Below are 26317 nucleotides of genomic sequence, written 5' to 3'. Positions count from 1 at the left end.
CCCAGAGGGAATCTCAGACTGAATTCCCAAAAGATCTCTCAAGGCCAGGGAAACCACGGCAAAGTTGTGCCATCAGGCTCCACTTCAGTGAATTTCTCTCTTCTAGAAGTCAGGAAAACATCAAGATTCCTGCACTTGCCAGGAGAGAGTCTTCCCCATTTACCTGATAAGGCTGCTCAGAATCCAGGAGTCTCCAATTTTCAGAGAGGCCAGGCAGAGAGAAAAGAAAAGTGGTTCAATTCCACCCACAGGGGTAGTTTACCAAATTGCTATAAATCACAACTAACTTGAAGGGAAGGGTTTCTTTCTATGTGGAAAATAGAGTTCAAAACAAGTAATATTCCAGACAAAAACCATAAAAATTATTCCGATATTCAGCAGTTCACTCAATAATCAATCTTTTAAATTTTTTATGAAGCCATCAGGTTTTCCATTAGGATTCTTTAATTTCTTACCCAGTTCAGTGGTATGATCTTAAGTTTATCAGAGACCTGTACTTGTCAAAAAGACCTTCCTATGAATCTTCTTGAAGATGAAGCACTTTTGCAGAAGTATCAGAGTATGACCGTCTATAAATGACAAAAGATGTAAAAAGGCAAGGCTAAACACTTGATTGCAATATAATCAATAAAGAAAATTGCTTACAATAACTAGAATTATGACTGATTTTAATTTAATCTTTAGAAATCTTAACCTCTGGCAAAAACTAAGAAGCAAGTAATTGTGAACTGTTTGTCATACCAGAATTTTCTGATAGGAAAACTTACACTTAGTCTTCCTCTCCTAAGAAGCAAAAGTAGATAAACTTAGACCCATGCAGCAATTAATGTTCCAAAATTCTATCCATTTGAAATGACTCAGATAGTCAATGAACTTTATTTAACTTAGCTTACTTTCAAGTTACCAAAATCTGGTAGATATTCCCCAAACATAATTACTCCAATAGAGTTTACCTAAAGGTTCTTATCTCACTTACTGAAAGGTTCATCCTATCAAGTTACTTTCTTTGCTGACAGATTTGCAACAAATATAATAAGGTCCTATCTGACCTCTAGGAAACCTAGGTCCAACAGAAGTATTATACTTAACACTGATGACTCAAAAGATATATCTTTATTAAATCAAACCAATAAGCTTAAGTAGCTTCAATACCAGGTAATGATTCAGTATCGAATATGTCCCAGATCATGTGAACCTGAAATTCACTTGGGACACTTTCTTTTATTTTCTTCTTTATTTCTGAGAATTTTATATTTTTTAGAATTCTTTTATATTTCTGAGAATTTATATAAACTTTTAATTTCTTTTCAGCCACTTAAGCAGAGCTTATCCACAAACCAACTGTCGTGGTCCAGGTGTGGGTTGGAAAAGAATTTCCAGACATGAGACAGAATGAGAGGGAAATAAAATTTATTAGAGTGGCAGACACTCTTAGAACAGTGGGCCAGCTCAAGGGAGAACCGATGTTGAACAGGGGTCCTTAGTCCACTTTTATACCCAGGGTACAAGGAGTGGGATACGGGTCTTGCGGGTCATTTGCTGATTGGATGAGGCACATATACTGGGTGGGGGCAGGGAAGAGTAAGGCAAATATCTTCTCCCTATGGGGTAGGAGGGGAGACAGGTTATACTACTCAGGAGGACCTGAAATCCATTAATAGTTACAACATGGGGGGAGGGAAGGACAATAAGGGCCTGGTTTTTCTGTTCCTGAATTCTAAGACCCTTCTTGGTTTTATCTGCTCTTTCATCCTTGAGTCACCACACCAACCTTACAGTGCCATTTGGAGGCAGAAACATCTCATATTTATAAGATACACATAGACACATGTGTATTTATGTAGACACAGATCTCTCCGTTTTCCTGCTAGAGTCTAGAAGCCCTCTGTTGTTGTTTTTTAAACTTGGGGATTAAAATTCCTGAGGGCCCAGGTAGATCACTTACTTTCTCTAAAGACATATGCAAAAACCAGTTTTGAATATCTAAAGAGTCTCATCCTGGCCATATTTAGGTTGTTTTTTTTTTTCTTTCAGTTTCTGAATTGCCCATTCAGTTTAAAAAATAATAGTAATAGAAAGTAGTACATAGTACATATTATTCACTCACATTCACATGCTTCATTTTAGAGGAACAAGAATCAGTATTCAAGTTGACCTTTGTATCAGCTATTTAGCTAAGCCTCTGTGGCCTTTTTAAATATAAAAACCAATGGCCAATACTACCCAAAGCAATCTACAGATTTAATGCAATCACCAAATTACCCATGACATTTTTCACAGAACTAGAATAAATTCTAAAATTTATATAGAACCACAAAAAAAATTTCATAATTTCCAAGTCACCATGAGTAAAACAAAGGATGTTGGAGACATAACACTCCCAGACTTCAGACAGTACCACAAAGCTACAGTAATCAAAACAGCATAGTATTTGCACAAAACACATATGGATCAATGAGACAGAATAGAAAACACAAATAAACCCACACACTATGGTTGATTAATCTTTGACAAAGGAGGCAAGAATATACATTGGAGAATAACAGCCTCTTCAGCAAGTGGTGTTGGGAAAGCTGGACAGTGGCATGTAAATCAGTGAAATTAGAACACATCTTCACCCTATATACAAAAATAAACTCAAAATGGCTTAAAGACTTAACTATAAGATAGGACACTATAAAATTCCTATAAACACAGGCAAAACATTCTCTGACATAAATTGTAGCAATGCTTTCTTTGGTCAGTCTCCCAAGACAATAGAAATAAAAGCAAAAAAACACAAATGGGACATAATCAAACTTATAACCTTTGGCACAGCAAAGAAAACCATAAACAAAATGAAAAGACAACCTATGGACTGGGAGAAAATATTTGCAAACAATGTAATCAACAGTAGCTTGATGTCCAAAATATGCAAACAGCTCATACAACTCAATAATGAAAAAACCAAACAACCCAATCAAAAAATGGGCAGAAGACCTAAATAGACATTTCTCCAAAGACATACAGGTGGTCAATAAGCACATGAAATGATGCTCACCATTGCTAATTATTAGAGAAATAGAAATCAAAACTACAGTGAGGTACCACCTCACCCTGGCCAGCTTACCTGTCTGAAGCAAGGTCCTGGAACAACATCCCACTGTGAGCAGAGGATGGCCAGAAGAACGTGCTGGAGGTGGTGGTAGTGTGGTGAGATTACCAGTTATAGGGGGAATTGACAGGTAACAAATGCTAGAGAGTGTATGTAGAAAAGGGACTCCTTCTATACCATTGGTGGGAATGTAATCTGGTGGAGTCATTATGGAAAATAGTAGAGAGGTTCCCCAGAAAATCAAAAATAGAAATTATCATATGATTCAGCAATCCCACTCCTGGGCATATATTTAGACAAAACTATTATTCAAAAAAACACATGCACCCCAGTGTTCATAGCAGCACTATTTACAAATGGCCAAGACATGTAGCAACCAAAATGTCCATCAATAGATGAATGTAAAAAATACATGTAATATATATTATACACACACATATACATACAAGGAATATTACTCAGCCACAAAAAAGAATAACGCCATTTGTAGCAACATGGATGAACTTACAGACTATCATATTCAGTGAAGTCAGACAGAGCAAGACTGACTACCATACATCATATATATCACTTTTATGTGGGATCTAAAATATACAAATGACCCTTATTTACAAAACAGAAACAGACTTACAGACATAGAAAACAAACTTACATTACCAAAGGAGAAAGGGTGGGGAAGGATAAATTAGGGGTTTGAGATTAACAGATAAAAACTGCTATATACAAGATAGATAAACAACAAGAACCTACTGGATAGCACAGGGAAATACATTCACTATCTTGTAATACACCACAGTGGATAAGAATATGAAAAAGAATATATACGTGTAACTGAATCACTTTGCTCTATATCAGAAACTAACACAACATTGTAAATCGACTATACGCCAATTAAAAAGAAAAAAGCAACAGCCAGCTCACAGCTGCGGGCATTTTTCCCCCACTGTAACAGCGGCCAGTATCTCTCAAAAAGTCTTAGGCTATCTATGAGTTCTCTATACACTCTTGGTGGACCCCATTCATCAACGACAGCCCCCACAGGATCCCACAGACTAGTGGATGGCCACCCCGGGATTTCTCCTGCAACTTTCAGGCCCCCATTCCCCGCCCTCATTTCCAGACATTTGGGAGCTCACAGGCGTTTCCTGTTTCTTGGCCACTCCGCCAGTTGTTGGCATGCACCCTGCGGGCCTGCCAGATCTGTGCTCGCCCAGTCAAGACCAAACAAAGGGCCCGGAGGCAGCGACGGAGACATCAGTGGTTTAATGAGTTGGGGGACTTACATGTCTGAAGCAAGGTCCTGGAGCGACATTCCACTATGAGCAGTGGAGGTTAGCGGGCCGAACATGGCAGCAGGCTTTGTAACAAGGGTGGGGCGGGGTTGTGACGTAACCAGTTATAGGGGGAATTGACGTCAGGTTGGCTCATTGCTCACCTGGGAAACTAGCCGGGGACACGCCCCTCACGCACCTCACGCCCTTCACAGCCCCTCACCGCCCTCTCTGATAAGCTACCGCGTGGAGAGGTTCTTCTTCTTTTTTTTTTTAAAGCAGAAATGTGTTTATTAGGCACCCTTTTTCCTGACGGAGGAGCAAGACCAGGAGAGAAGTGCCTGCAAAAATCTCTCAAGGTTGCAGGAATCTCTCAGAAGATTCCAGAGAATGTAGGTGCTGACTGGCCGACACCTCAAGGAGAACACTATTTGGCTGGATCATGGCAGCAGGCGGTGACCCAGACATGAAGCAGACTTGGCTCCTGGACTCCACAAGCCCTGAGAAGTGAGTAGGCAGCACCGAGACATCCACCAGAACACTGGCAGATGCGAAGGGCCTCACGGCTGAGGCACGCCACCTGCCCTGAGCCAGCAGGGAGGTGGAGGAGGGGAACTGCAGGTTTCCAGGAAGACCTTCACCTGGGCCAGGTCTGAGGGCCTTCCCCAAAACTGCCAGTCTCGTCCTGATGCTTACTCAGCCCCATACATAGGGGTTTCTAAAGACCGAAGATTCTTGCCTTCCTTCGGCAGTGAAACCTCCCAGTGGCACTGGGCTGCATATCTTCGGCCACCAGGGTGGAAGTTGCACTGCTCACACCTGGCTGTTGGGGGTGGCCCATGGAGGGGATGACATCATAAGCTCCTTAAGGATGGAACTTTGTGCATCAGGTTCATATCAGATGTTCTGATCTAAAGGTTAGAATAGTTCTGATGTAAAGGTTAGAACAGTCACCAGTTGGGTCAGGGACAAGTATGTAGGAAGGTCAGGCCTATGAGGAAGGTAGGGGAAGCAGGTACTGGTCTGGTAGGTGATGTGCGGAGAGCAAGAGAACAGCCATCTTGGGTGGCTTGGTCATACACGCCATACTTATAGTTCTCAGTATCATCCACGCAGCTAGCCTATTCTGTAGATTCACTGATGCCAAGCTGACGTGAACGCAACCTCATTAGGCAGTTTAAGCTTCAAATGAGAGACATTCTGGATTGCCGTTTGTTAAGTGGGCTTCCTGCAAGGATACAGCGGTATGTGAAGTGTCATTAGAGGTTGTCTTTGTCATGCAGTCACCTCTGTGGCATAGTATCACCAAATATTCTGTGTGTAATCCTGTAGTTTCAGGCCTCCCTCACGCTAATGTCACATAGCTTTGTGTGGCCGATGTGAGAGAAAGTGGTGTGTATAATTTCCCAGCATAGGTAGTTGAGATCAGTGTCCCCAACTCCAGCCTTTCCTGTCTCTTTCATGGTGACCTTGGAGGCCACCATTTTAGACTGTTTCATTCTAACAGGATGGAGTCTTCAGGAGCCTGGAATCCTCAGTGAGTGACGAACAATTTCCCCACCAACTGCATTAGAATTATAATGTGAGAGAAAAATAAATCTTTGCTGTGTTAGGTCACCAAGGTAGAGTTTGTTACCCTGGCGAATTCTGACACATTTATCCCCAGCAGATTTCTCCTTCCATCTCATTGGCCAAACCTGAGTTATGCAGTTATTCATTACTGCAAGGAAAGCTGGGGGGAATGGGAAGAGGATTGCTAATTTGGCTTACATGAATCATGGTTTCACCCTAGACAAAAATTGGGGTTCTGTTACAAGGAGGAAGTGAGGGAGACATTGTGTAGGCACTCTCACTGTCTGCCAAATCCCCAGACACTATCAGCCTAAATGAGGAAAAAGCTAAAGCCCCAAAGGCAGAAGTGGATACCCAGGTATTTCTGTAATTCCACGCCTCAGAACAAGTGTCCCAGAAACGTCTGATCCCAAGTGGCTGCTTCTCCTCTGAGCTGTCAAGATGCCTGGTTAAGTGACTGTTAAACAGCCTCTGCCTCCTCCCCTCTGCCTCCCACCGCCCAAGAGGCTGCCCTTGAGGTAAGGAGGGAAGTGATCCCGCTATCCCTTTGCCAACTCTCAGAGACGTTATGAGGCTGAACAGATTTGTGTTTGAAAAGGGCTTAGAGGCTCTGGCTGAAAGGTACCACAGAAGTGCAAATGCCTGCAATTCATCGCCTGCTGAATGGAACAGAGGTGAGTTGCTTTAAACTGGAATTTTAGGGTCTGTGGCTGGTGTGTGACTCTTCGGTGTAGACTACTACTTGTCCCCATGGTTGTTACTTATCCTTGTTAACCCTCAGTGCTCTCCTCACCCATCTCCTGGAGGAAGGCCTCCAGCTGAGGGAGGTAAAACTACAAATTATTCAAAATTTGGCTCTCAGAACTTTTACCTCCTCTTTCCCTGACCTTCTCTTGTATCTGCCCCTTCCACCACTTAATGGTATCTCCCCTCGGGTACTTCTTGTTGGGAGAAATTGAATTCATATTAGCTTGACCCAGGGATTGGTTCCATGGTGGAGGTGGATGAGTTGTGGCCCAACCCAGAGTAATTGATGTAGGGTATTCAAGGGCTCTGTGTTTCCCAAGCACGTGAGTGTTTGCCAGAGAGGAAGCTCAATAAAGATTCCTTCAGTGATGAATGAATTGTGAAACACAGTGTGAGGTCCTATGCTGTCTTCCCTATAAGTCTCATTTTATCTCCCCCAAACCCTAGGAGGCAGTTGTCATTCTCAGCATTCCTCTATTTTCCAGATGAGGAAACTTGGCCAAAGAACTCAGCCAGGATTGGGACCCAGGCTCTACACTAACACCTTAGCATGATTGAGTTGTCTGCTTCCTCTCCCCAGGGATTAACATTTTTTAAAGGATTTCAGGGCAAGAACCCAGTGGAATGGACCTCCAGTGGTGACATTTCTGGCAGCAGAATTGGTGAGAAGCTATCAACCAGTGCTGCAGTGTCAGGAAGAGTTAAATCTTTTTGACAATTCAATGGCCCCCTTTGGGTTTGCCCAAATGGCACCTGTTGTTGAGGTCAATAGAGCTTACAATTTAATTTCATCTTCCTGCAGACAATCTCTCCCATTAGGGGGTGGAATGATGATAGGATTCTCCCAGCCATGCAATTTCACTTTCTACAGAGCAGTGCATAAGTACAGTCACTGTTTCTGCACAGAAAGTTATCTGCTCCACCCCACAAACCCCTCAAATTGCTTGTAATGAGCAGGTGAGTGTCTGCATAAGGAGAGATGGGGGAGCAATGAGTGGGGATGAGAAGAGGTGAAACTACACACAGGGTTCCTAAGAGGCAGCTCTGCTTTTTTCCTCTGTGAGCTGACACCTGTCCTTGCAGGCTATTCATTATGTTTAGCAGAATTTGAATGCTTCCATGATCCTGGTGACAAGAATGTAGCTTTTCCATTTATTAGAAATGAACTCACAGGTGGACATGAGGGACTGTTTCTGTTTTCAACCTTGAGCTAATACGACCCTTTGGTTCCATAGTAAGAGTGAAGATAATAAAACCAATAATTACAGTGCTAGAGGTAGTTAACATTTGCTGGCTATGATAAGAGGTGCAGTGCATATATTCCATTATTTAATCCTCAAAACAGCTCTGTGAGGTAGGAATCTCATTCCCATTCTACAGAGGAAAAAACTGAGACTGAGCTAGAAGTAACTGTCTAATGTCATATAGCCAGTAAAGATGGAGCCAGGACTGGAACCCAAGTTTGTGTGACTTCAAATGTGTACATTTGCTGCCACCCCTTTATCACCTATCCTCCAGCTGTGTTTCAGTAATGAGATAAATGTGTCCCAATTACTCAGTGGATCAAGACGATATCCATGGCAACCAAAAAGCACTGCACATTGCATCTGGAGTGTAGAGGGTGTTTAGACACTCCCCTCCCCTCTTCCCCAGGGAATTCCGTGGAGGAACTAGTGGGGGGATACTGTGGGAGATTTCATTTTCTTTTATGAGTTATTGGTGATAGAGTGTACGTGTGTGTTTGCATGTTCTGGCAATACTGGTGTCTGATGTGTGACCTGTTTCCTATTAAAGTTATAGCTTTTGCTGGGAGGTGAGGTTATTACTGGTGCTTTGGGAGAACAGGTGTCAAAATTGGACTCATTCTGGCATGTGGAAGGTGATCTCAAGTTCTTTGCCCCGGAGATCTATATGCTAATAGGAAAAATGCTCTTTCTTCTCTTTGGGCCAAATTCTGAAAGATTATACTAGCTCTGTGGATTGCAAAAGGAAAAGAACAGACACAGCCTGGGAGGCAGACTTGGGAGGGAAAGAAGAAAGGAAGAGAGTGATGTCATTGAAACAGGCTGAGGTGTCCCTTCCCACAGCACTGTGGGGCATGCATGCTATGGGGCAAACCAGGGAATGCCAGTTATACCTCACTGAATGAATACAGTGTGGCACTGAATTCAACAGGTTATTAGAACCTAAAAGTTAGGATTATGGAAAAATTCAAGGCCTGTATACATTGATAACTTCCCTTTCTCTAACTTCATGTTGAACAAACCCTTTTCTTTTTTAAAATTTATTTATTTTTTAATTGAAGGATGATTGCTTTACATAATTTCGTTGGTTCTGCCAAATAAATGTTGAACAAAAACATTTTTATAGTGCGAAATAAGTCTGTCTCCAGGTCCTAGCTTTGCAGGGAGTACTTGTCATAATCATGTTCACACTACATCTTTTGGACTCCTGTCATCTATTTTAGTGATTTTTCTATCTTAGATTTGGACCTTCCAACAGTTGAGGCAAGAAAACTTGTCTTCCAGGCCACTGCTGAGGCTGAGGTAGGACCTATAAACAAAGTTCCATGAGGGAAATGGTCCACATAAAGAAGAAGGCCACACTCAGAACCCACGTTTCCAGAGGAAATAGCAGGAAGTTATTGGGCTTTCAGGAGTAGTGATAGCAACAAGTGGGCTTCCCTGGTGGTTCAGCTGTAAAGAATCCACCTGCAATGCAGGAAATGTGGGTTTGATCCCTGGGTCAGGAAGATCCCCTGGAGAAGGAAATAGCAACCCACTCCAGAATTCTTGCCTGGGAAATCCCATGGAGAGAGGAGCCCAGTGGGCTATAGTCCATGGGGTCACAAGAGTCAGAAATGACTTAGTAACTTAACCACAAACACGAAATAGCAGCAAAGCTCCTAAGAGTAAAATCTTGTGGTTGACATACGGCGCTCAGTGTCTCATGCTCTGTGTCCACCAGGGGAGCTGTGGAGCTGTGTCCACTGCCAGTGGGACTGACCTATGAGTGGCCCAGTGTTGGCACTTGGGTTTTCTTCATGGCTGTAGGGGCTTCCCAGGTGGTGCTAGTGGTAACCTGCCTGCCAATTCAGGAGACTAAGTAAGATACATGGGTTCAATCCCTGGGTTGGAAAGATCCCCTGGAGAAGGGCATGGCAACCCACCCCAGTATTCTTGCCTGGAGAATCCCATGGACAGAGGAGCCTGGTGGGCTACAGTCTATAGGGTTGCAGAGTCGGACACGACTGAAGCAACTCATCACACACTTACCTATAGAGACTCTGAGCTTAATTCACTGTCTCTGAGTTTCTAGAAATTCTGTAAAGTTTCATAATGTTGCTAATGATTTTGCTTCAGCTGGTCTTATGGTTTACAACTGAAATTTTTGATCTATTCAGGTGGACTTTTTTTTTTTTTTAACTGTGAATTAATAAATGGTATTTTGGTTTTCCTGAATCTAGCCCACTGTTATACTCTGATGAGATCCAGATTGCTGAGTTTGTGAAGCAGAGAATATCAGGCCCTGGACCCTGGATAATGGTAGATTTTCCAGGGTAAATCTGCTTGATTATCTGGCTTTCTCTAGGTAGCACTTTCAGCATTGCTGTATTTTACACTTTTTCTCCATTTACAATTTTTATTAGTCAGAATTCTCCAGAGAAATAGAACCAATAAGATTTATATAGATATACAGAAAGTTTTTTTTTTTTTTTCTGAAAAACTGACTCGTGATTATGAAGGCTGAGAAATCCTGTGATCTCCTGAAGGACTAAAAACCAGGAGAACTAATGTTCAAGGGCAAAAGAAGATGGATGTCCAGCTCAAGTAGAGAGCAAATTCACCCTTCCTCTCCCTTTTTATTGTTCTATTCAGGCCCTCAACTGGCTGGATGATCCCCAATCAGTGAGCCCATCTATTCAAATGCTAATCTCTTCTGGAAACAGTCACCCAGAAATAACGTTTTACCAGTTAGCTGGGCATCTCTTAACCCAGTCGAGTTAATACATAAAATTAACCATCACAACCTCATTATATAGTTGCTAGAATTTATAGGGTCACACTTGCAGGAATCATATTGGTCTCTGTTTCTATCTTCTTGGCTTTTTCCTCTAGTGGCTTCATCACCCTATTCAAAAATTGTTAATGGCTTCCTGTTATGTTTGGGAAAACTTCTGAACCTTGGACTCTAGCATTCAAGACTTTCTATATTATGGCTCCACTTTCCAACTGTATTCCCAATACTCTAATGCCACTACCAGATGGCAGTGTTTGCTTTGCTTTTCTTTTTTTAAAAATTCTGGTCATTGATTATGCTATTCTCTCTGCTTGCAGGAATCCTTTTTCTTTGACAATTGGGATATATTTTATTTATTTTATAACTATGCCACAATTTATTCACAATCTTTCATATTGATAGTAGATAGTTTCAAGTTTTACATGAAATAGATGCCGAGAGCTGCTATTTGCCCTGACTAGAGGCTCTTTTTAGTTATTTTTTTTATCAGAGATGCTTGCAGGAATCTGTCCTACATCTCTGTCTACCAGAATCTCAACCATCAGTCAAGACTCCATTCAGATTCCATTACTTCAGTGAGGACTTTTCTAGTGACACTCTACGGAAATATTTGCTTTATCATCTGAAATCTTCTCTGGCATCCAGAACACTTACTCCATCATGGCTCGTATAAGAATTAGTTTGTCTGTTTAGACATCTTTCCAACTATGTTCCCAACTATAACTCCTTGAGAGCCAGACCATGACTTACTATTCATTTTGTTTCTTCTTGTATTTCGGAGAAGGCAATGGCACCCCACTCCAGTACTCTTGCCTGGAAAATCCCATGGACGGAGGAGCCTGGTAGGCTACAGTCCATGGGGTCGCTAAGAGTCCGACGACTGAGCGACTTCACTTTCACTTTTCCCTTTAATGCACTGGAGAAGGAAATGGCAACCCACTCCAGTATTCTTGCCTGGAGAATCCCAGGGATGGCGGAGCCTGGTGGGGCTGCCGTCTATGGGGTCGCACAGAGTCGGACATGACTGAAGCGACTTAGCAGCAGCAGCTTCTTGTATTTCTGAATATTGAAACTTGGGTATGGTAGAGGCCAACACAATCAGTGAACAAATAAATTAATTAGTGAAGCACTCACAGTAGATACACTATTTGTCCAAACAGAAAAAAAAAATCCTTTTAGAGATATCTGGGAATTTTGCTAGAGCTTTGAGATTGAGCTATTCTTATGGACAATCCATGGGGTCATAACTCTTTAATAGCACAACTTATGAACCCAGAGACATATGTTTTATAGTATTAGAGGATACCATGTCCAAGACACAAAAAGCCACAGATCAGTGCTAAATTGTGGGCTTGAGAAATGTGTGTCCTTCCTTTAATATGTGGCTTCACATGTACACTCAGTAATGAATGGGGATCCCGTCAAAAGGGTTGGAAGAACAGAGGTCTTAGGAGTCCAAAGTCCTGGTTTCTCTGGTCTTGATTCTGCTACAAACTAGAGGAATGACCTTGGGCAAGTCCTTTGTCTTCTTTGAGCCTTGATTTTCTCATCTAAAAATTGAGTCATCATCATGTTTCTGCCCCATTTGATTGCTGAGAGGCCAAATAAGGCATGAACACTTTGGAAATAAAGGAGAGGAAGCCTGAGGTAGTGGAAAGGAGACAGAGAAAGAGAATAATAAGAAGGTGCCAGTAAGAATGGTGGGAGAAATTAAGGTATAATAGAACCAGAAACTGGCCTAGAGGCAGTATCCGTGGAGGGTCCCTATTACACCTGAAAAACACCAGGGAGTCTTTCTTTTTTTTTTTTTTTTTTTTTTTTTTATAAATTTATTTATTTTACTTGGGGGCTAATTACTTTACAATATTGTAATAGTTTTTGCCATACATTGACAAGAATCAGCCATGGGTTTACATGTGTTCCCCTTCCCGAACCCCCCACCCACCTCCCTCCCCCTCCCATCCCTCTGGATCATCCCACTGCCCCGGCCCCGAGCCCTTGTCACATGCATCGAACATGGAATGGTGCTCTGTTTCACATATGACAATACACATGTCTCAATGCCATTCTCCCAGAACGGCCCACCCTCACCTTCTCCCTCAGAGTCCATAAAATTGTTCCATGCATCTGTGTCTCTCATTCTGTCCCGCATATAGGGTTATCGTTACCATCTTTCAGATTCCATATATATGCATTAGTATACTGTATTGTTGTTTTTCTTTCTGGCTCACTTCACTCTGTATAATGGGCTCCAGTTTCATCCATCTCAGTAGAACCGATTCAAATGTATTTTTTTTAATGGCTGAGTAATATTCCATTGTGTATATGTACCACAGCTTCCTTATCCATTCATCTGCTGATGGACATCTAGGTTGCTTCCATGTCCTGGCTATTGTAAACAGTGCTGCGATGAACATTGGGGTACACGCGTCTCTTTCAATTCTGGTTTCCTCGGTGTATATGCCCAGCAGTGGGATTGCTGGGTCATATGGCAGTTCTATTCCCAGTTTTTTAAGGAATCTCCACACTGTTCTCCATAGTGGCTGTACTAGTTTGCATTCCCACCAACAGTGTAAGAGGGTTCCCTTTTCTCCACACCCTCTCCAGCATTTATTGCTTGTAGACTTTTGGATAGCAGCCATTCTGACTGGTGTGAAATGATACCTCATTGTGGTTTTGATTTGCATTTCTCTAATGGGACCTAATTAAAATTAAAAGCTTTTGCACAACAAAGGAAACTATAAACAAGGTGAAAAGACAGCCTTCAGAATGGGAGAAAATAATAGCAAATGAAGCAACAGACAAACAATTAATCTCAAAAATATACAAGCAACTTCTGCAGCTGAATTCCCGAAAAATAAATGACCCAATCAAAAAATGGGCCAAAGAACTAAACAGACATTTCTCCAAAGAAGACATACAGATGGCTAACAAACACATGAAAAGATGCTCAACATCACTCATTATTAGAGAAATGCAAATCAGGGAGTCTTTCTGAAAGTCTTCCTGAGGTCTGTATCGGAGACTGCTATCTGCACACCAAAGTTTCATTCTCCCCTCTTCTTCACTATCAGAACTGCTATATTGTGACAGGGAGCCACCTTGGAAAAAGTTAAGTTGCCCCCGCCCCCCTGCCCCCCATTTTGGGCTTGAGGCCTAAGAAAGTATTTACATACTGCAGGCATTCCGCTTGCCTAGGAGAATGTGTTGTCAAAAGAGCAATTGTGAACTTTCCTTCTGAAAAATCACTGTGGAACAGAGCTTAAATAACATGAAACTGGGCCTCTTGATGGCTCAGGGTATGAAAAGATCTTTTTATCTCCTGGGAAGAATCTTGTCTTCCTCTTTTTCTTCCTTCCTTCTTCTCTCCTTCCTTCCCAATATTAATAGAATCGTGAAGCCAGTGTTGTTAAGTAGCAGAAAGCAATGCTAGAAGACTTATACCAATTTTAAAATAAAACTAAAGACATCATAATAAGAACCCACATTTAGTTATGGTCACCAGGGGGTGAAAATCAGAGGAGAGATAGTTAGGGAGTTTGGGATCGACATGTATATGCTGCTATCTTTAACATGGATAATTAACACAGTCCCACTGTATAGCGCAGGGAACCTGCTCAATGTAATGTGGCAGCCTGGATGGGAGAGAAGTTTGAGGGAGAATGAATACATGTATATGTATTGTTGAGTCCCTTTGCTGTCCCCCGAAACCATCACAACATTGTTAATTGGGTAGAATCCAATATAAAATTGAAAGTTAAAAAATATTTAAGAAAAAGAATCTGAGTTTATCCTGTGAGCCCAGGCCAGTACATTTTTACCTACACTCTTCACTTTGGTCATTGTTGCTGCAGCCTCTTCTTCATTATGATGATGAATTTTCATCATGCTGCTTCCCAAATGAGGGAAGATCTTAAAAGAGCCAGGTACAATCTCATCCCTGTGGTCCGGCTTTGTACTAGCCAGACCCAGAACAGGGCAGGACATTTTCTCCTCATTATCACCTCATCACTCAGTTCCCCTTGTCTGGGCAGGGTCATCGAGGTGGGGCTCCGAGCTGAGTGCAGGAACTGAAGTGCTAATGAGGAGAAAGTGTTCAAGCTTGGACCCTGCCCTCTCACTCAGGCTCCATTGAAAATGGTAACACCTTGAGATCATCTTTCTTCTTACTACTAAGTCTGAATGAATTTTAATGCTGCTGTCTTCTGGAGTTAAGTAGTATATAGCAGGCTTTAGTGCTAAGCAATGAACTATCCCACAGAGAGGGAAATTAACCAAATATTAGGGTGGTTCAGAAGATTCTTGTTTCTTTATGAAAAGAAAGACAATTTGAGTTGGGGGAAATATTTTAGAGCAGGGGTCCCCAATCCCTGAAACTGGGCCACACAACAGGAGGTGAGCAGTGGGAGATAGAGCAAAGCTTCATCTACCACTGCCCATCACTCACCATAGCTTGCATTATCCACTGAACCGTCACTCACATTGCCACCTGCACCATCACCCCATTGCCAGCATTACCACCTGAACATTCCCTCTTACCCGCTTCCATCTGTGGAAAAATTGTCTCCACAAAACTGGTCCTTGATGCCTGAAAGATTGGGGACCACTGTTTTAAAAGACAAGTCATGGCTATGTGTTAAGCTTTGGGCTGGGTGATAAGAATATGAATAAATATTTAGCTTTATTAAGTATTTCTTTTAGACAGGAACCATGAGCTAAGAGACTTTGTGGTAATTTTATTCTTTGTCAATTCAGCTAAACTGGATCTATGGTTCCTGTATTTCCTTCCTGGCATGGTTGTGGGTTAGGGTGAACTATAAGAAAAATCTATATGAGGATTGAAAGGTAGAATCAAAACAGCAGCAGGTGTGCTCGAGAGGTCCAGGCAGAGCCCCAGGTGCTCATGCAGGTCGTCACCGATCTTCCACTCACCTGCTGGCATGGGGTGACAGCTGAGTTTTCATATCCTCCAGCTCCCATAGAATCTTGCCTTCTGCCTCTTGAACCAGGTATGTGTGCATCTTTGTGTTGAGGGAATTGAGTCTTTGAGGTAGAGGAGATGAGACACACATATGGGTTTAGTTGGACCTGTGGGTTCAAGTTTGTCCTTTCCTCTTCTCTCCCCCCTTCATAGCCAGCTTTTCTAACTGCTAGCCCTGCTGACCTATACATAGCAACTTCATCTCCACCCCCCAGATAATAGAGCCAACAGCCCTGTGCAGACTTCTTCACTATTCTCTTTTTTGTGATCTCTATTAATGATGTTTCTCTGATCCTCCAGCCATCCTCTCCTGGACTCATACTTCACTAATTTCTCCTGCAGTTGTGTAAGGTCTCCTCTGTGTAATCAATCCTTTATTCCATGTCGTTTGCATGATATTGGTTTTGAGACTGGCAGAGGCTTGAGGATCTCAAGGAGACTAGTAGTAAAGGCTTGAAGGATAGCAGGGAGTTGATATTAGAGGATGGAGAAAAGAAAACCAACCTATAGTGTGTAGTGGTGAGAAGTTTGAGAACACTGCTATCTGCAGTCATGTGAAAAATAGAAAATAAACCTACTAAACTGGTAGATTTGGGTAAGGAGATTTTCAGGAAGATAATTGAAAGTGCCAACTGGTTTCTTTTCACAATGTGTAAGCCAGAGATAGTAAGAGATGAGCTTAAAAAGGAGCTGTTAGGTCTTCAAGTGGAATTTAGAAGAAAAGAAGGCTAAAATCCAGCAAAAAGACTTCAAAGTAAGAAGTGATCTCAGGGCAAGGAACAACTTAGGGACATAAAACATTGTCTTAGGGTAAAAATAATTACTTAATTGTGTGTTTTATAGACCTCGGGTAAACAAGACTTCTTAGAATCCTGATGTGCCTATTAGATGTTCTTTGTTCTTCATTTGAAAACAGAGCTTCTGAGACTCTTCAGGGTCTAATGTTCACTTGGCACAAGATAGAAAAGGAATTATCTCAGAAGGAAGTGTGGATATGTCATTTGCTCTGTAGAGTGGAAGATAATTTGATACATAAGAAACATACATTTTTAAAGGAATTGCATTAACTTGAACTGAAATGAAAAGACTTAGTTCAAAATGAAGACTCTGAGTCATTAAACTTCAGGCAAGGAGCAGGCTGAAAAGACCACTCAACTGTAAACTCAAGCCATTTCTGATGGGAAAGGAAGGATAATTCAGAGTGCGGAGCTGATTGCCCGAGGTAAAAGAACCAAGAGCCACCTTACATGCCTGCATCTTTACTTGATGACGTTGTCCAGTAACATGGAACTTACTCAACCCATTCAGGAGAGCCAAAAAGTGTTGTAGACTTTGTGTTCTCATCCAAGGACAACCCTCAAGCAACGTGGAGCAGGAGTCAAAGGTTAAATACTTCAGCTTCTGTGTTTCTTGGTGAGCTATTTTTCATGGTTCCTCAAAGGCTCCCCAGTGGGAATGAGCTGGGGAATGAGCTCCCCAGTTGTCAACAGCAATAACCAATCCATTAACGTATTTTATGGGGTTTTCTCATTTAATTGCCTCACTTTCGTCATTTCTCTACTTGTACTTCCTGGGATCATCCCAGGTGCCCAATCCTTGTTTCAGGGCTTTCTCTTAGAGGAATGCAAATTGAGACAAGGAGGAAATGATTACTTCTAATTGGAACTATCTGAGGTTGTGTCTGAGAAGGGTTCTTAAGGATTAAGAGACATAGCAGGTCAGTAGGAGTATGAGATGGGGTGGGCGTTGCTGGCAGAGTGGTAGCATGTGTCAGTGCCTGGAGGTGAGAAATGGATTGCTAAATTTGGTGAACTATTAGTGGTTTATATCACTAGCCAATACAGACTTTGTGTGGAATAATAATAATAAAAAAAACAAATGTAGCCTGGGAAGCATAGTATGTTTGTCTGAATTAGAAAAAGTTGCCTAGGGAGAGATGGGCACCCCCTTCTCCAAAAAATGCAGCCAATCACCAGAGATCAAGGCTTGGCAAATGTGTTGGGCTGAATTTCAGCCTCCTCTTGACCTTTGTGAGATGAGATTGGACAGGTAGGCAGAGCTGCTGTGAGGTGAGCATATGGGTCATGCTATGAGAAATTGTTGTTCAGTCACTAAGTCATGTCTGACTCTTTGTGACCCCATGAATTGCAGGACACCAGGCACCTCTGTCCTTCACTGTCTCCTGGAGTTTGCTTAAACTCATGTCCAGTGAGTCTGTGATGCCTTCCAACTATCTCATCCTCTGTCATCCCCTTCTCCTCCTGCCCTCAATCTTTCCCAGCATCAGAGTCTTTCCCAATGAGTCAGCTCTTTGCATCTGGTGACCAAAGTATTAGAGCTTCAGCAACAGCATCAGTCCTTCCAGTGAAATATTCAGGGTTGATTTCCCTCAGGATAGACTGGTTTGATCTCCTTGCTAAGAGAGGAATTCTGTATGTAAAGGGCTTTGTTGAGATATTTTAAGTGGGGGGCTGACATCATTAGACACAAAAAGATGACTGTGTCTGCTGTAAAGAGAGGAGCTTACAGCTGAGGTCCACACTGAAGGCAATGATGATGAGGGCTTGAAATAAGCAATGTCTTTGAGGATGGGGAGAAACAGTCATATTTTCTAAAAGAGGCAAGATACAGTGGGTAGGCACTGATGACAGACTTGTCAGGGATGGGGAGTTGGGAGTGGAGGGACATATAACAAACATGTTGAGCAAATGGTGGTCACTGAAAATTCTCTCTGGTGGCTGCATTCTCCTGTCCTCTTGCAGTTAGGTAGGGACTTGTGGCTAATTATGCCCCATGGGCTGTAGTTAGACTTCTTAAATGAAATATGTATCAGCACCCTTCTCATCCATGACGGATAGTATAACCTAGGCTATTCTTCTGAGTTATCAGGAGGCCTCAAGGGTGACAGCTGGCTTCTGATGGGGATGACTGGGTGGATGGGTTGGTCACTGAGGTATCTTGGAAAGGGAGGGCACTGTGTTAAGATGAGAGATACATTTTCAACTCCCTAATACAGAGGATTGTTAATGATTTTTCTAGAAATAAAAGCACCAGGACAAGAGTAACAGGAGCTAGTCATTGCACTGGACACTGGATTCACTGAGCATCAGCACGGTGTCCTGGCCTGTGCTGATGCTAAGGGAGAGTGGTTCACAGCATCGCCTTTGCTTTCCGTGAACTCACAGTCTGAGTGGTGAGATGAAGCACGTACAGAAGAAGAGTCAAATAAGCCATGTCAGCAAGTGGCCCAAAGAGGTGGAGAGATAGCCACTGCCATAGGATCCAGGGAGGAAGAAATAGCTGAGCAGAGGAGCTAGATTTAAGGTTCCTCTCAGACAGAAGAAGAGGGGCCCCACTGAGACACATCATAGACAACTGAGCTTAATATACTTATCTAAAGGACTTGAGAAAAGTCACAAGGAAATATAAAATGGAGCCTCAGACTGATGCATATTTGCCCCAAGGAAGACAATTGGAATGATCATGAATCTCACGTCAGTGGCAGGAAGGATTTTTTATGGCCAGACCAGCCATTTAAAATTTCCTCCACATCATCTATTTTATATCCCAGAGATAGGCTCCTGGATATTCATGTGATAAATATCTCCATGGGTGGGTGGTAGAAAGAGGTACTAGTGCTGGAGGATGCTGCATAGCTTACAAAGTAGAATTACAGTTTTTCATGCATCTTTTATTTCTACTGCCCATCAGCATCTTCCACTCAACAGGAACATGTGTGCGCATGTAAGCATGCACACGCGTGTGCGTGCACACACACACACACACCCCTCCTATACCCTCCAATTCCCAGTCAGGAACACAGAGCTCAGGCCACAGGCACACAGAGAGCAGTGCCTTGAATTTCCTCACTAATGTTATGGATTGCTTTACAGGAAAGCACGGAAAGGCAGATTTTCCCTACAGGGGCATGTTTGCTAATCGGATGTTAGCAGAAGTATCTCCAGGGTTTGTAATCTATGTGCTTATTTTATTTAATGCCTGAACGTATGGCTGTATCTGTGCTAACTTTCCTCACTTGGGTTGTCTCTGAGCCGCCTCCTCATTCCTGTGAACATCCGGCTCCCCAGGGGTGTGGAGGCTATTAAATTAGCTTAGACAGCAGGTGGGCACTGAAGAAATCGGAAAACAACAGCTGATCTAAGGCACAGTGCACTGTGCACTCCTGCGAAGGGTACATGAGATATAGCCCCTATCATGAGAGCCCATCAGCAAGGGACCACCTCCCCCTCCACAGCCCCAGAAACACCGGCTCCAAACAGTCAGGAGCAGAGGAAGGAGGAGGTCTGGGTTCCCTGAGCACCTTCTTCAGTGTTATTTCTCTGTGGGGTCATCCTGCTGTTCAACTGGTCCACAGGCTGTCCTGGGCAGTGGAGTGTGTGTGTGTGTGTGTGTGTGTGTGTGTGTGTGTGTGTTTTGGTGGAGTACATATGGGGTATGATTGATCCTGCCTCCTATTGGCATAAAAATCTAGGTGCTTCTGTGTAGATGGGACTGAGAAATGTTGGAGGAAAGAATTTAAAAACAGCCAGCATGAGCCATGTATCCACTAGTGTGCCAGGCACTGTGCTTTACCTGCAGTGTTTGCATACAATGTTTCATTTAGTTTCTGTAATGAATGCATGATGTAGGGACTATTGTTTATATGCATTTTACAGAGAAGGAGACTGAGGCACAGAGAAGCAACACCATCAGCATTTGAAGCTCGGCGCGCTCTCACTCCAGAGCTTGTAATTTTTCTGCTCTATTGGCAGGCAGCAAAATGGAGAGGGTAGCAGCAGATAAAGAAATGCCTAGAGTGGGTGATTGCTCTGGGCAGGGATATACTAGCCCCAGTTCCTGGGAAAATACCAAGGCAGGACCTAGGATATTCAGTGGAACTGAGCGAAGAGAATCGTTACTGCCTTTGGGTCTTTGACTCACTCGGGAGCAGGATGTAGATAAGGGCTAGCTGGCTCTGCAGAAATGATTTTCTGCCCGTAAGCTCTCCTCTAACTGAAGATAGATTCCTTGGATTAGGTGGGTGGCGAGAGGAAATAATTTTCCCAGAATCTTCAGAATGGCTGGCCTGGAATTAGATGAACCTGAAACGGCAGCTGCAGCCTGGTCCAGGGACTGCTCTTCTCATCACGGACCCTTTTATGGCATCAAGTTCCTGGTAATAACATACTGTAGTAGTAAACAGCAAAGACTCATTAGAAAAGATCCTGATGGTGGCAAAGATGGAGGGCAGGAGGAGAAGGGGGGCACAGAGAATGAGATGGTTGGATGGCATCACTGACTCAATGGACATGAGTTTGAGCAAGGGAGATGGTGAAGGATAGGGAAACCTGGCATGCTGCAGTCCATGGAGTTGCAGAGTCGGACATGATTTTGAGAGACTGAACAACAACAGCAGTAGTAAACCACTAGTATGCAAGTGGCGGGACTTCTCAGGTGGTACCAGTGGTAAAGAACCCGTCTGCCAGTTCAGGAGATTTAAGAGATGTGGGCTGATCCCCAGGTCAGGAAGATCCCTTGGAGAAGGGATCCTCTGGAGAAGAACATGGCAACCCACTCCAGTATTCTTGCCTGGAGAATCCCATGGAAAGAGGAGCCTGGTGGGTTACAGTCATAGGATCATAGAGTCGGACACGATTGAAGTGACTTAGCATGCAAGCATGCATGTGGTGCTTTATTAGATGCTGGGGCTCTTCTAAGTGCTTCACCTCATTAGCCGCTTCATCCTGAGAAAAAAATCTGTGAGGTAGGTATTACTCTCATTTCATTACTCTCATCACTGTAGAGGTGAGGAAACGGAGGCACGAGAAGGTTAAGTGTTTTTTTCCTAAGTCACCTGGCTAGAAAGGGGCAGAGCTTGGTTTGACTCAGGCAGGCAGGTACCAGAGTCCAAGCCTTGAGGCACTCAAGCCACCTTCAGGGGTTTGTCATGTGAGAGATATCACAGCGGTTAGGGAGTGTGGAGGAGGCCTTGTACTCAGCTGGAGAAAGCTCTCCACGCGAGTAGAGGAGAGGAAACCTTATTGTGCATTTAGGTTGAGGAGAATATTGCCAGAGGAGGGCATAACACATGAATGGGTGGCTGGAGCTTCTTGGGGTCCCTTGGGGGATCTGCTTGCATGAGTCATCTCTGCTTTCTGGAGCAGTCTGGCTCTGTTGTTTCAAAATTCTACTTTGGGCTCTGTTAGGGGAAATAACTCCCTTGTGCCAAAGGGGTGGCAGCAGATGTTGCCAGTTGGGAGTGGCATGATTAAGCTGTAAGTACACCACCACCTTGTTGCCCAACTCTGGAGCCTTTGTTCTTTGTTCAGCTGGAAAATTCATTAACAGAAGGCCAAGATGCCAAATTGCTCCTGACCTGTGCCATGGGGGTATGGAGCTCACCACGATGGAAGAGGAGGGCCCAGTGTTGCACTGCAGGGACTCTGTGGCATTGGGGAAGTAAGAAGGCGTGAGTAATGCAGAAAGTCTCTTTGTGGGGAAAGAGGCCAAGGGGAAGGTTAACCTACCCAGAGCTCAGTAGGGCAACCTCACTCCAGGTGGAACAACACCATTAAGTCAATATCCATGGAAAAGAAGGGGAGTGAATGGTTACGAAATAGCCCTTTCGTGCCAGGGACCTAACTACATGTATTGTCTCAGCCAATCTCCTCACCTTCTGTGTGAGGGTGGTGGTATTTTATTGTTCTCATTTAACACATAAAGAAACTGGGTTCAGAGAGGTTAAGAAACATACCCAAGGATTCTCAACTAGTTAAGGGCAAAACTGGAATATGAGGCTAGCTGGGATTTGGCCTTTAGAACTTCCTAATGACTGTAGATGCTAAGCCAGTGCACCCACTGCTCTGTGCAGGGAAAACCAGGGCACCTGCTAATCTCTGCAGGTAAACCAGCACACTTCAGTGCTCTGGACAGGTCAGTTAGCACACCCCATTGATCTGTACATGTGGACGGCCCATCTCACTGATTTGTACAGGTGAACAGCACATGCCATTCATCTGTGCAGCTAGGTAGGACCTACCTGCACAGACCACTCCACTGGTCTGTATAAGTAAACATCGCACCTCACTGATATGTGCAGCTTCTAACCAGCAGACAGGATTATTACAGGATAGGACATGGAGGAGAGAAACCAAAATGCTCACTGTGTAAAGGGAACATGATGGGGAAAAGCTGAAAGCATCCTGCAGGGATTTGATTCCGGATAGAGAAACCTGGAGAGCTGCCTCCATAACAGTCTTAAGGATTTGGAAGTTTCCTTGGTGGTGCTTTAAAGATGCATTTGTCCTGAGAATAGGAGAGAAGGGACTCCTGGGCATATTTAGGTCAGAGTCTAAAGGGAAAATTCCTTTTTCACTGCGGAGGGAATTACACTCTGAAGATTGTATAGTCTCCTTCCCCCGGTACTTTAAATAAGGTAGGCATTTTGCCTGTTAGTGAAGGAGGATGGATGCTGAGGTTGTTGACTCCACCTGGGCTTCTCAGTCCTTGCCTGTGAGCTGTGTGAAATACAGACTTCCAGGTTCCCTGACAGACTTCATGGGTCAGACCTGGAGGTGGGCCCAGGCATCTGAGTGTGATTTTGACTTTCAGAGATTGACATCCACTGCTGGAAGTCTTAAACCTGCTCTGAAGCTATAATTTCCAAGTGAGCATGGAGTTCTTCAAAGCTACTTTCAGTCAACCACTTAGGCATTCTGCTAAATTAGGTTTTCTTCACCCAGGGTTCATTGCTGTCTTCATCAACCCAGGAATCTCATAAAATTGGAGGCAAATTCTGTATGGACGTGTGTTTTTGTGGAGAGAGGATCTTTTATATTCATCAGATTCACTGAGAGATCCAAGTTTACAATAGCTTAAGAACCTTGGGCAGTATATGTTTTGGTAACCGCTCTGAACTCATTTAAGATCCTTACAAGAAAAGAAGGCTCATTGATTTATTTATAGACACATTTTTGATTGTGAGTGTGCATTTGTGTGTGTGTGTGTATGTATGTATGTATACTGGTGTGTTTGATGGCATACATAATGATCCTACTCAGAGAAACCATTCAAGGTGTTCACTACACTTAACTCAAATTACTTAATAAAAAACTATATGCAGTAAAAAGCCCCAAACAATCCATTTAGAAAATGAGCAAAAGACATGAATAGACATTTCACCAGAGAAGATATGCAGATGGCAGCGAGCATGTGAAAGGATGTTCAATGTCATCAGCCATTAGAGAAATGCCAATTAAAACCATAGTGGTATATTACTACATACCTCTCATAGTGGCTAAGATAAAAAGTAGTCACTGATGAGTATGCAGATAAACTGGGTCACTAATGCATTGCTGAATTAGTGCTGATGGAAATATAAAATGGTGTGACCACCCTGGAAAACTGTTTGGTAATTTTTAATGCAATTAAATATATAATTACTGTACAACCTAGCAGTGACACTTGTGTATTTATCTCAGAGAAATTATAATTTGGGTTCACATAAAACTCTCTACATAAATGTAAGTGGTAGCTATATTCATGATAGTCTCTAGAAATAATCCATCTGTCCTTCAGTAGCTGATTGGTTGGTTGAACAAGAAGAGGGACATGTTTATAATGGAATATTACTCAGCACCAAAAGAGTGAGCTATTGATATGTGTAACAATTTATATAAATCTCTAGAGAATTTTGTTGAGTGAGAAAAGTCATTCTTACAGGTTATATACTATTTGCTTCCGTGTATATAACATTCTTGAAATGACAGAATTATAGAAATGGGTAACAGATTAATGGTTTCCAGGGTTTAAGGAGAGGATGCGGGGGGCGGGGTGGTGGTGAGGGAGGTAGATGTGGCTATAAAATGGCGACTTGAGATATCCTTGTGGGGATGGAGAGATCATCTATCCTTAATGGCAACACCCTCGCTGTGATACTGTATTATGATTTGTGAGGTGTTACCATTGAGGGGAAACTGGGTAGAGTATAGACATGATAAGAAAGTGAAAGTGAAGTCACTTAGTCATATCTGACTCTTTGCAACCCCATGGACTATAGCCTGCCAGGCTCCTCCATCCATGGGATTTTCCAGGCAAGAATACTGGAGTGGATTGCCATTTCTTCCTCCAGGAGGAAGGGAGTTCTTCACCTGGGTTCATCAGCTCTGGCCTGTTGGTTAGACAGTCAGTCTTATCACCTTAGCCTAGTTCTGTGTGAGAAAGAAAAAGTACAGTTCTGCGGGATCTCATCGGCTTCCCAGGTAGTACTAGTGGTAAAGAACCTGCCTGCCAATGCAGGAGATGTAAGAGATGCAAGTTTGAGCCCTGGGTCAGGAAGATCCCCTGGAAGAGGGCATGGCAACTCACTCCAGTATTTTTGCCTGGAGAATCTCCATGGACAGAGGAGCCTGGCAGGCTACAGTCCATAGGGTCGTAAAGAGTCGGACACGACTGAAGTGACTTAGCATGCACACACACACTCTGGGGCTCAAATTTGCCTGCTCTCTCTCCAGTGTCTTGGGAGTCTGAGACACTAATCCAAGAGGGGCATGAATAGGTCTGAATGAACCAGCTTGGTGGTCACATAATCAAATGAAAGGGACTTACGGAGTGAGCATGAGTGTTGTGTATGTGCACATGTGCCTGTGTGTGCATAAACATCACATTTGCTGTGTGTCAGCAAGGTGTTGGCTAAGTTTCTTCACATGCATTATTCCAGTGAATTTTCATGGCAAACCTATGAGTCATTCCCATCTTACAGAAGGGGAAATGGAGGCTCGGAAAGGTAAAGTGGCTTGCTTTAGGTCGCATAAATAGAAATAAGCACAGTCAGTTTGAAACCAGTGTTTTCTGACTTTGAAATCTCTGGCCTCTAGCTCACCGGTGCAGGTCTTCATGAGTGCTCATCTGAAAAGGAGACCCTGCAGGAAGCAAGATAGGGAAGGAAACCTAAGGACTTTTTCCTTTCTAAGCCTAAGTTTTAAGCTGGTGGTTTGAATGACAGTGGAATTAAAGAAAAGCTGTGTCAGGGAATCTTACTGCACAGAAGTAAAAAGAGTGTATTTTCAGAATCTCTGTGAAGCCAGAGTCATACTGATTCCACTGGTCCTTATCAGGACCTTTCCTCTGCTTCCTCCTGGAGCTGTATCTGTCTGGCAGTTGGTTCCATGTCCTAAGAGGAGAGTGTGGTGGATGTGCTGTGAATAGGCGCTGTTGGCCCATCCCATCTGTGCTTCTTGTCCTGCGCTGTTGTCTGGGGCCACACCAGGGGACTGCAGGCAGCTTGATTCTGCTCATCAGTGTGGAGTGGTTGGGACAGGGGTGGCTGCCTTGGGGCATCTTCTGTGTGTGCTCAGTCATGTCTGACTCTTTGTGACCCTATGGACTGTAGCCTGCCAGGCTACTCTGTCCATGGGATTCTCCAGGCAAGAATACTAGAGCGGGTAGCTGCTCCCTTCCCCAAGGGATTTTTCCAACCCAGGGATCAAACCTGGGCCTCCTGTATTGCAAGTGGATTCTTTACTATCTGAGCCACCAGGAAAGCCCAGTTAACAACGTTGTGATAGTTTCAGATGAACAGAGGAGTCTCAACCATTCATATACATGTATCCATTCTCCCATTCTCCCCCAAAC

At 43.3% G+C, this 26317-nt stretch overlaps 2 long non-coding RNA genes across 2 annotated transcripts in view; one reads left to right on the top strand and one right to left on the bottom strand.

Annotated features, from left to right (window-relative positions):
• Positions 1–396: 396 nt before the first annotated feature.
• LOC145510177 (uncharacterized) lies at positions 397–4560 on the bottom strand. Its single transcript, XR_014056856.1, has 2 exons — positions 4378–4560; positions 397–569 (listed from the first exon to the last, which is right to left on the bottom strand). It is a non-coding gene; the product is annotated as an uncharacterized LOC145510177 (long non-coding RNA).
• LOC145510171 (uncharacterized) overlaps positions 4521–26317 on the top strand; it is a 95216-nt gene continuing 73419 nt past the window's right edge. The window contains exon 1 of the long non-coding RNA XR_014056851.1: positions 4521–4872. This is a non-coding gene — a long non-coding RNA (uncharacterized LOC145510171). The remainder of the gene's footprint in view (positions 4873–26317) is intronic.

Source organism: Giraffa tippelskirchi, chromosome 1 (genome assembly GCF_054371585.1).
Source record: "Giraffa tippelskirchi isolate mGirTip1 chromosome 1, T2T-mGirTip1v1.2.pri, whole genome shotgun sequence".
Lineage (NCBI taxonomy): Eukaryota > Metazoa > Chordata > Mammalia > Artiodactyla > Giraffidae > Giraffa > Giraffa tippelskirchi.
The sequence above is the reverse complement of the archived record's forward strand: the minus strand, read 5'-3'. Positions and strand labels throughout refer to the sequence as shown.